We start from the raw sequence: 11,227 nt of genomic DNA, 5'->3' as shown, positions 1-11,227 counted from the left end.
TTGGCTCAGGTCGTGATTGGGATCGAGTCCCGAGTCGGGATCCCAGGACCTCAGCAGGGAGTCTGCTTCTCCCTCTATGCCTCCCCCTGTTCGTGATCTCTCTCTCTCTCTCTCTCTCTTTCTCACACACATTCTCTCTCAAATAAATAAATAAAATCTTAAAAAAAAAAAAAAAGTAACTCATAAACTCAGTACCACCACCGCTCTCTTCCGATGTTGGGAACTTGCTTCCCAGAACCTCCCTTCCCATCCGATTTCAGGCTAGTTTGCCAAAGAGCCATACTTGGGGAAGATTTGGAAGTCAAAAGAAAGAGAAACTCATTATTCCTGGGAGACCACCAGGTGTGGCAGCGTCAGACATGTCCCCACCAGCACCTGCTTTGCAGCCCAATCACCAGACACAACAGTTCTTGGGTTGAGCACCAGCTCAACTTTCCCAGCCACACTAGGACTTGGAACTGAAATCACTAGTGATCGTTTCTTTGACCCAGTGCCTATAGCTATCCAGCACCTGCCGCATGTGTGCAAACCCCAGTTTTGGTATGGAATCCTTTATTTCTACAATAATTGCAGGGACTCTGTCTTCCCGACCAAACTCAGCCTGACCAAACCCAGAGAGAGTGATATTATAGGTATACCCTTGTATCTGCTCTGATTTAGGAAGAAAAAAACTATTCACAAGTTTCAGCACTTTATAGTTAATAATACTTAAGGTACATATCATGAAAGACTATGTAAAATGTATGAATTGTGATACCACCATTAAGAAACTCTTCCTCCATTACTATTATTATCATCATTACTTCTCTGTCATGTATTAGCTACTTAAATTTTATCTAGTAAAGCAATAGTATGAATGGATGGATGCCTTGTTGTTTACTTAAGCAATAATTCCTCAAAAAATATGCAAACACACATGCACAAATTTACATGCTTTACCTCCAGTACACAAACCCTTCTTCAGGAGACACACCACACATTCCTTAATTCTGTGCTTATTTTTGTAATCTGAAAGCTACCACAGTGACCCACACACTCTCTTGTCTAGCCAGTTACAAATAAACAACTCCCATCCCCTCCCATCATCATTCTCTATTAATTCTTCCTCATTTTTGTCATGAACCTTCTGAGTGAAAAGTGATTGTTAACATTCTCCCAAGCAGTGGAATAAATATGGGCTTTGAGTAGAAAAACCTGTATTTGAATCCACTCTTTACTAGACATTAAAAGCAGAGCATGCTGCTTAAACTGTGGGGCCCTCAGCAGGGTCAGGTATAAAATAAGAGGGAATTCCACATGTAAAATATATGATAGAGATTAGTAATGTAAACCCCCAGCAATGTGTCTACCACATCATGGGTATTTAACAAATGTTAGTTTACTAGGCAAGACTTGGCCCCTCTAAACTTCAATTTCCCCAGCTATAAAAGTAAGCATTCATGATATTAACCCTTGAGGGTGTTATGAGATGAAATGAGGTAATGCTTAGCACAGGGCATGAATAGTGAGAAGCTAGTCAATGGTAGCTGCTTGTGATGTTGTTAATCCCTCACGAGAGATATGATTTATGAGATTCTCAAACATAGCTGTCTCTCTTTTTTTAATCAACCTCAGGGTAGATCTGCCTTTCACAAAATTACATTGGATGTTCAGAAAAGTCTCCATTGGTCCTGGAGTCAGCCTCGCCTGCTGTGCAGAGCCTTTAACATACACCTTGCCGACTTGTCATTCCAGCCTTGCTGTAAGACTTCTTTCCTTAGTCACTGAGTATCTGTGGTAGTGAGTTTTACATGTCAACTTGGCTGGTCTTTTAATCAAACACTAGTTGTGTGAAGGTATTTCTGTAGAGATGATTAACATCTACAACCAGTTGACCTGACCTTAAGTAAAGATTATCCTTCATAATCTGGTTGGGCTTCATCCAAGCTGTTGAAAAGCCTTAAGAGTAAAACTGATGTTTTCCTGAGGAAGAAGTATTTCCTTCTGTGGACTGCAGTGTCTGCTGCACAGAGGTTTCCAGCCCACTGGCCTTTGGATTCCGTACTAAGCTAGCCAGCCCCCACAATCATGTAAGCTGAGTGTTTGTAATAAATCTATTAGTGAACCCTGCTTCTACCTTCTCTTGTAGAATTCTGATTCAGTATCCTAATACCGGTATTAATCTATTTGCCTTCTATCTCACTAATTGCAATTTTAGAGGAACACATAGTTTGCCTATTATGACTTTAAATTAGCCTTGAATGATATGCATGTTAAAACTCTAATGAAATAAAGAAGATTGAATAAATAATCAGGGCCCATTTTTTCCAATAAATATGGTTTATTTCACCAAACTTCACTTGGATTTGTCCCAACCCACTTTCCCCACTCTATTCCTGCTACCCCTACTCTAGGCTAAGAAAAAAAAATTAAATTGTGGAATTAGTTATTAAATGCTGAAAAGAATATGTATTTTACTTAAGATAAACAAACATACGCAATAAAATCAAGTATTTTTAACAAAGAAAACAAACTCTAGGTTGAGAAAGAAAAAAATGAGGAAGGTTACTGACTTGTACATAAAAACAAATTTTTAGTACTTGTAGAGATAGAACATTTCATGAAGCTACTTATAGTCATTACTCTAAAAACAGTAGGTAAATTACAAAACCATATATTCTTAAAACTTTAGATAAGGACAGGAGCCACTGGTGTAATATTTCCCCTCCTGTCTGCCTTGAAAAATCCTCACTTTGTACATATGCTGCTGTAGCTCTAATAGCATTTGTTACTATTTAATGGCTAAAATGTTTGCATAACAAGTATTATTGAGTGCTTACCTAACATGTCGCGGGAAGTACTAGTTCTCTGATCTTAGAATCCTCATTAAGTATTTTAAAAATACTATGGCTATAGAAAGCAAGGACCCATGGCTTTTTTTTGTAGTTTCTTCCATTGGGCTATTTGTCTTCACATGCCTTGCTCCCACATCTTCTTTCCTTCCTACGTCTCAGTTCTCTCTCTATGCCGTCTGGGGTCTCTTCTCTCTCTATTTCTCTCTTTCTCCTCTGATTCAAATTTCCTTCTCTCCTCTTCCTCCTCTTCTTTTGCACTATTCTTTCCTTAACCTTCAGGACAGTTTCACAAGCATCTCCATCTTCCCTTTAAGCACATGAGCAACCCAAGAGGGACAACCACCCTCCTTTCACGAGCCAGTGTTTCCCCCAGGGCTCAGAGCCATCCTTTGTCAGTTTGTATGTCTGCATCTGTTGGTACTTTGCGTGGCAAACATTGTTTTCTTTTAGTTCTACCTAGCACTGGAACACATGTCCTGTTTCAGGAGAATCCCCTGCTCCTTGGTCACTGAAGTCATGAGCCGATGAAGTCAGCCTGCCAACCGGCCACAGCCTCAGGGGATTTAGACTCCTGCAGGAGTGCAGACACAGAGTCTAGTTCTTCCGCTGTGGCAGGGGGCAGGCGGAGAGCAGTGAGGCAGGACAGCAGGATTTCAAGTTAGAGTCCTAAGCGGATCATGCCTGTAGTTTGAATCTGGCTGTGCTCCCTTTACAGAGCTTGGTTCTTTAGACTTTCTGTGAGTCCTGTGAGCTGTGCAAGATCTTTCCAGTATATTCTTTTCTGCTCAATTTAGCCAGTGTTGTTTCTCTTGTTACTAATCAAGAACCTAGTGTGACTAACATACTTTAAATGTTTTCTTCCATTTTCAGTGGGGTGTTGTGGTGTCTCCGTTAAATGATATATAGGGGACTAGGGGTAAGTAGGCAGGGACTGTGCCTGCTGTTTGAAAAGGCCTCTTTAGTCCTGGATATCCTGATACAGAAACCTGTACCACTTGACCGCTTAATAAATGGTAGCAACCTGATGATTGAGTTTCTAGAGCCTTGCCAGTAGTTTCTGCTGAGAGGATGATGGACAAACATTCCTAAGAGCACTCTGCCATTGGTTCCCTGAAATATTATTTGTAAGTTACTCACTGTGCCTGTGAAGCGAGACTACGTCAGGCTTCGGCCTAGCTAAGAAAGATGTCAAACTACAAATGAGTGAGTACATATGAATTCCTTGAAAGAAATTATATGGAAATGACAGGTTTTGTGCTATTAGTTATCACCAAAAAAATTATAAGAATTATTCTTCTCATTTATAAAATTAGTAAATGTCTGGGTCGTAAAACTTAGAACATATAGAAAAGCATAAAGGAGGAATAATAATTTATAATCCTAGGACTCAGAGTACACAGTTAATATTTTGTGTAGTCACTAAACATTTTCTGAAGGCAGCAATATTTCTTTGCTGTTCTAACTGTAGAATTCTATAAAGGTTTGAAAGTTGCTTAAGTTCATAGTTTTTACTCATACAGAAATTTTCTTAATGTCATACTATTTGTAATTCTAGAGGCCAAATTACATACAACTCTAGGGAATGAGTAGACATTAGTTAGCCTTCTTTGGTGAGTTTTTGGTGCTTCAGGCAAAGAGAAGGACAAGAAACCAAAGTCTGTGGATGTGGAGGAGAGGAGTGAGTTGTGTCCAGGGATGTGGACCGAGTTCAACATGGCGGGAGATCAGTGGAAGCATCACATCACAAAGGGCTCAGACATTTAATTTTATCCTGAAATTAGTGAAGATCCTTAGAAGGAATCTCAGCAGCATAGTAAGTTAATCAGATCTGCTTTTTTTGAAATCTGACTCATCAGCAGTTTGGAGGAGACCGGGGATAGAGGGAAGAGCAACACCACGAGCAAGTTACTTCATCGTGATAGTCTAGCAGCAATGCTAAGACTGACAAAAGCAGTGGCAGTGCCATGGAGACGGGGCAGAGACTACAAATCCCCGATGAAGGGCCAGGAGAGGAATTGCTGACTATTGGGATTTAAGGGTGTGGAGTGAAGAAGGCCACCTACTAACACACGTGTGGTTGGTTACCCCATGCTTGACTGCAGAAGCAAAAGGAAGCTGCTTTAACATCTACTTTAAAATTCACTCTCTTATTCAAATCCCTTCATGCAGAGACTGGGAAGAAAAGACAGTGGTTTAACTCACATTCTCACCTAACCTGTTCTTGCCTGGTTCCATCCAGGAACTCTCAGCTTGCCCCAGAGAAAAGTAATAAAACAAGTTCATACTAAGATATTATTGAGTGGTTTCAGACAATGTGGACCAATGATTCCCTGTGTCAAAATCTCAAAGGGGTGGGGCCTGGATATCTGCTTTTTAGCAAGCATCCAAGATGATTTTTATGCCCAATAAATTTTAATAATCACTATGACTGAGAGTTAACATCTCAGCTCTCCCAGGATTATTTTAAGATAGAAACACAAAACAAAGTAATCCAATTCAATATGTGTTTATTTAGTCTGTTTAATGCCTGGCTAAATGCTGTTTGCTCTTCCGGATTATACCCATACACAGGAGAACAGAGGGAGGGAAGAGAAGGAGGGAGGAAAAGAGGAAGGGAAAGATCTGTCCACTAGACAAAAAAGTAAAGAAGTGCTGCTACAATTTAAATATTCATCAGCAGATCAATACAAGAGGGTTTTTTTTTGTAGTGTTGAGTGAGATAATTCCCTTCAGAAAGCCTTACATCCCCATCCTTGGGCGAATACCTACTCTGTTACTATATACAAACCCTATCTTTTCAGAAGAAGTCAGAACATAAATTTTCCTAACTTTTTAAAGTAAATCCTAGAGATTTTCCCAGCTGTTACTAGAGCCACAAATAGGACTGGATAGGACCCAATCCAGTCCTTCCATACACTTTTATTGACTTTGTACTTGCAATTGTAAATAGTTTTGTAATGGCTTTCTAGATATTCTAAACATAATTGATTTTAACAAGGAATTAGCAGTAAAGCTCATTTCAGAGTCTTTAAGCTTTAAGTGGAAGTTCATAAAAAGAGAACTAAGAAATGTTGAAAAATTGATTGAATCTTATAAACCAATGTATGATCTAAAATAAAAATTCCACATCACAAAACAATTATCTCTAGTGATTTAAAAGGGAAAAGTTAAAAGTCTGATTATTTCATTCTTAGCTAAACAGGGAAGAGTTGACTACACCACACCAACAGTGTTTAAAACAGAAAACATATTCAACATCTGTCTAAGCACAGTTGGTAGGAGATCTCCATGAAAGTATTTTGTATGCATTTTAGATTGCTTCACATTATCGAGGGGCTCTATTTCCCCGATACATAACTACCTATCTAAGGTGATGAACAGCTTTATAGGAGGATTGGGCTATAGTTGAAAATATGAGAAATTCAATAGATATAAAAACCTGGCTTAGTTTTCATTGCTATTGTAATAGAGTAATGCTAGATCATTTTAAGTTAATAGAGCAAAGTATTTTTAGAGATTACTGGACCATAAATAGATTCTAAAGCAATAGAAATAAGATTTGAGGACTTTAAAAAATGGAAAAAGATTCACATTTACAGCTTTGTCATAATGTGAAAGCATCAGAAGAAATTTTGCCTTATTATCATGTTTAAAAATCATAATAAGGCAAAAGATTTATACTCTGGTTTCTCTTCAGATCGAATAAATCTTTCACCTTATTATGATTTTTAAACAGTGAACCCTTTATTGAGTATAAGATGAGCTTGACAAAGAAAACTTATCTCAAGATAAGTTGATGGTTGATTTTCTGTAACATTAATATGAGCATCATGTCTAACTCCTGCCCTCCCAGTTGACTAGTGAAATGGAAAATAGAATATAAAAATGGGAAAGCAAGTGAAAATTAGGAGAATGAGATATCCATGTCCAAAAACTTTGAGAGATTTCTGCAGTGTAAATGCAGACAGGAATATATCTAATGAAGGGCAGGACAGTTTGTAAATCCCTACCTGTGAAGTTATGCCTTGCAGGAGAAGCAAGTACAAGAGATTTCAACATCCTCCCACCCCCATCCTAGCCCACCCCACTGCCACACAATTACCCCAACTCATAGGGGCAAAGATTGGAGACAGACACCCATGTGACTGTGTCCACATTATCTGGAGAACCCTTGATGATGCTCACTCCCCCATCCCGCCCCCATACAAACACCTTTGATGTGGGCTACCAAGTCAGGCAAAGAGCTGGCATATGGCTATGATCACCTTTCATCAAGAGGATGTAGGCAGAGACAAGTACATGAGAGAAATGAAGGTTGAAACAGAATACCTCAGCAAATTTCTGGCTGCCATATCAAAGGGAAAGGCACCCTCAACCAGAAATAAATCTTTCTGCTGCAGCTGGCTCAGCCTCAGGTGCCATCCAGGCTGGTCCCAGAAAAGTGAAATTCTGAAATAGCAAAGTAACACTACTGTAAATCTAAATTTTCTTTTTCTCCTTTTATCTAGATCTATTGGACTAAAATAGGAATCCAAGCACTCTTACAAAACCAACCTCTGCTCCTGCCTAGACAATAATAGAACTTGTTCTATAGTGATGATAATGATGATGGTTATGATGGCAATGAAAGCAATGATGATAATGGCAACTACCACTCACTGAACAATTACCATGTACATGGCACTATGTTAAGCTTTCTCTTGTATTTAGTTAATCATTACAGTTCTATTAAGGTAGATGCCATTATAGGAATATTTTATAAATAAGGAATCTGAGTTTGGAGAGAACTAGTATCTTGCCCAAACTTACATCTAGAGAGAAGCAGAGTTAGGATTTGAATTTAGGATGAGAAAACAGAGGAACATCACTGAATTCAAGAGGTTGTATCTACTCTGAGGAATCAGAGCAAATGAGAGAATGAAGAAAGCTAAAGTTTGGAAAATCTCTAACCCATGTTCTGTAAAGGATGCTATACTTATAAAGTTGGAGGACACAAACATAAAATTAGGATAATCCAAGATCTGAAAGGTCTAAATGCATTTAAAGAAATAACAAGTTTTTTACATTAAAAAGTGCTATGGAGGCAGAGCATAATAGATTTTTAAAAATTAAATCTGTTAATTAAGTCAAGATCTTGGAAAAGAAGTAAAATAATGAGAGAAAGAATAAGAGATGTGAAGAACAGATCTGGGAGATGCAACATACAAATAATAGGCATCCAAGGAGTAGATAGAGAAAGCAAATAATGAGAAGAAAAAATGTCTTAAAAAACAATTTGTATCTGGGGCACCTGGGTGGTGCAGTTGGTTAAGCGTCTGACTCTTGGTTTCAGCTCAGGTCATGATCTCAGGATCATGAGATCAAGCCCCACATCAGGCTCCATGCTCTGCTCTGTGTGGAATCTGCTTCAGATTTTCTCTCCCTCTTTCTCTGCCCCTCCCCCTCCCACTCGTGTGTTCTCTCTCTCTCAAATAAATAAATCTTAAAAAAAACCCCAAAGATTTGTGTCTGAAGAGGGCAAAAGATCTAGAGAAGAGAAATACAAAAAGATCTGCACAGATATAAGAGAAAAATCATAGATAGGAAACAAAGATTTCCTACAAAAAAAGTATAGTCTAGCAAAGAAAGAGAGAGAGAACTAAAGGAAAATTTTATTAATAAAAATCTAGAGGGTGAAGGGAATAAAAGATTGTCACCCAAGAATTCTATACTGCCAAATTGTTGTGTATGAGCAAGGGTAATTAGAAGTTATGCTCATAGATGGAAGGATCTAGAAAATCCCACATACATCCTTATTGAAAAAAAATTTTTTTCTCATATAATTAGTTTTCTAGATTAAGATTTAACCAAAGTAGAAAACATAGGAATAGGGAAACAATGGTATTAAAAAAAATATTAGTGAACAACAAAACCAGTAGAATATAAATAACTGTGATAACTATAATGGATGAATTTCTATTGCAGTAACAAATCACCACAAACTTTATAGCTCAAACAATACAAATTTATTACAATTCTGTAGGTCAGAAGTCTGCCATGCATCTCACTGGACTAATATCAAGGTAACAACAGGGCTGCATTCCTTTCTGGAAACTCTAGGGGAGAATCTTTTTTTTTTCTTTTCCAGCTTCTAGAGGTTGTCAACATTTTTTTTATTCATGGTCCCCCTTCATCTTCAAAGCCAGTAGTGTTGCATTTCTTTGACTGTTCTTCTATAGTACCAACTTCCTCTGACTCCCTCCTGCCTTCCTCTTTTTAAAGGACCCTTGTAATTAGCTTAGACACACCAGGATAGTCCTGGAAAATCTTGCCATCTTAAATTTCATACATTAATTACATCTAAAATCCCTTTTGCCGTGTAAGGTAACATATTCATAGGTTCCAGGAATTATAACATAGATCTCTTTGGAGGAGAGGGGAGTTTTCTGCATATCAGGTATGGCAATAATTAACAATAATCACGCCTCAGATAAACCTCATTGGCTACGATACTGCCACTGCACAAAGCTCAGGTATGGCAATAAAATGATGTAAGCATACAACCTATTCTTAAATTCAGTAATTGTAAAAATTAGTAGTTTAACTCTTATTCTAAGATTTCTTGATTATTTGTTTTCCTCAAATATTTCTTTTGACTTTGGCCCTTAATGTTCCTGTTCTTGACTTTGCAAACTGACGCTTCTAAGTTCCTATCTTTTTTTTTTTTTTAAGATTTTATTTATTTATTTGACAGAGACACAGTGAGAGACGGAACACAAGCAGGGGGAGTGGGAGAGGGAGAAGCAGGTTTCCCGCGGAGCAGGGAGCCTGATACAAGGCTCAATTCCAGGACCCTGAGATCATGACCTGAGCAGAAGGCAGACGCTTAACGACTGAGCCACCCAGGCTCCCCTCTAAGTTCCTGTCTTTGGCTTTGAAACCTGGCATTGGTTTCATTATCTTCTTCTGAGTTGGGGTGAGAATAGACAGTCCTATGGTAGGACAGTATATAATATCAGACTCCTATGTAAAACCTAGAGATAGAGATGAAATTAAACTGCCTATCATTACATATACTCTTTCACCCTTAGGTAGGTTAAGTGAAAGAAAGGAGACAGGAGGTTGGTATACTTATAGAAAAGTAAAGGAAATTCAAGAAAGCCCAACTTTGGAATATGACAAAAGTAAACACAAACTCATATAATATTAACCAAATATAAATTATAAGATTATTCTTAAATTTTTCAATTGGTTTGGTCTACATTTAAAGCATTACATCATGAACCATCTGTAGTTTAAATTGATAGAAAAGTATGTATTCATATAAAACATAAACATATACATACAGATTTACACATGGGGGTATATAGATATATATGTACTATGTCTATTTAAGTTGTTAAGGAGTAAATAAGGTTTCGGCTCAGAGAAACTATTACTTGAAGCAGTTTTTCATATGCTGTTGCTCAAAGGGTGGAACTAAGTGGAACATAAACATAAGTTATGCTTGAAAACCTGCTTTGGCTAAAACCCTGAATTCTTTTTAACTGATGAAAGAAAAATGAAATTACAGTATATATTTCCAATCCAGTTTTAAAAAAAAAAAAGTATTAACTTCTGCCTGTTAAAGGAGATCATTATTTGAAACCTAAATCTGTTGATATCTTTGTTGGACATTGATACATTAAAAGAAAATTCACAGGCAAGCCATTTCTGCCAGTTGTCAGAAAAGCAAGCTGAAATAAATTGGCATGAGAGGTTTTAGGCAAGAATGAGAACTCTGCGTCTTGCTGCCTTCCAACATGTATAGGAAAAAAAATTGTGACATTATTTCCAAACTCGAAATTTTGGTCAGACTATCCCCAGGCTTCTGCATTTTAAAGAAGTAGATCTATAAGGAAAGTATTGGCAGGGTTTTTAAACTATTACATATGTTTTGGGGCACCTGGGTGGCTCAGTTGTTAAACGTCTGCCTTTGGCTCAGGTCATGATCCCAGGGTCCTGGGATGGAGCCCCACATCGGGCTCCCTGCTCCGCGGGAAGCCTGCTTCTCCCTCTCCCACTCCCCCTGCTTGTGTTCCCTCTCTCGCTGTCTCTCTCTGTCAAATAAATAAATAAAATCTTTAAAAAAAAAAAACTATTACATATGTTTTAATGGAATATATTACTGGAATGATTAAATTTAAAGCCACATTTTGTAATGAACTCTGGGTACTTGTGACTGAGGTGGTAGGAACCATGTCATAAGACAAATGAGTGAATGAATGGGAAAACTTTCATTTAAAGATAAGAAGAGTATGGAGCAGATTTATTCTGCATTGTTCTCTGAACTAGATGTCTCCTAATTGCCACTTCAGAACCACTCTACCTTTCTAGACCCTGGGGCCTACAATTGCTACAATTTCTACACTTTA

The 11,227-nt window shown here is 37.9% G+C and overlaps 1 non-coding gene across 1 annotated transcript; it reads right to left on the bottom strand.

Moving 5' to 3' along the window:
- Positions 1 to 9,200: 9,200 nt before the first annotated feature.
- LOC116637864 lies at positions 9,201 to 9,343 on the bottom strand. Its single transcript, XR_004300544.1, has one exon. It is a non-coding gene; the product is annotated as a U4 spliceosomal RNA (small nuclear RNA).
- Positions 9,344 to 11,227: the final 1,884 nt, after the last annotated feature.

The sequence above is a fragment of the Phoca vitulina genome, unplaced genomic scaffold (assembly GCF_004348235.1).
Source record: "Phoca vitulina isolate PV1807 unplaced genomic scaffold, GSC_HSeal_1.0 scaffold1, whole genome shotgun sequence".
Classification (NCBI taxonomy): domain Eukaryota; kingdom Metazoa; phylum Chordata; class Mammalia; order Carnivora; family Phocidae; genus Phoca; species Phoca vitulina.
This window is presented reverse-complemented; position numbering and strand designations above follow the sequence as displayed.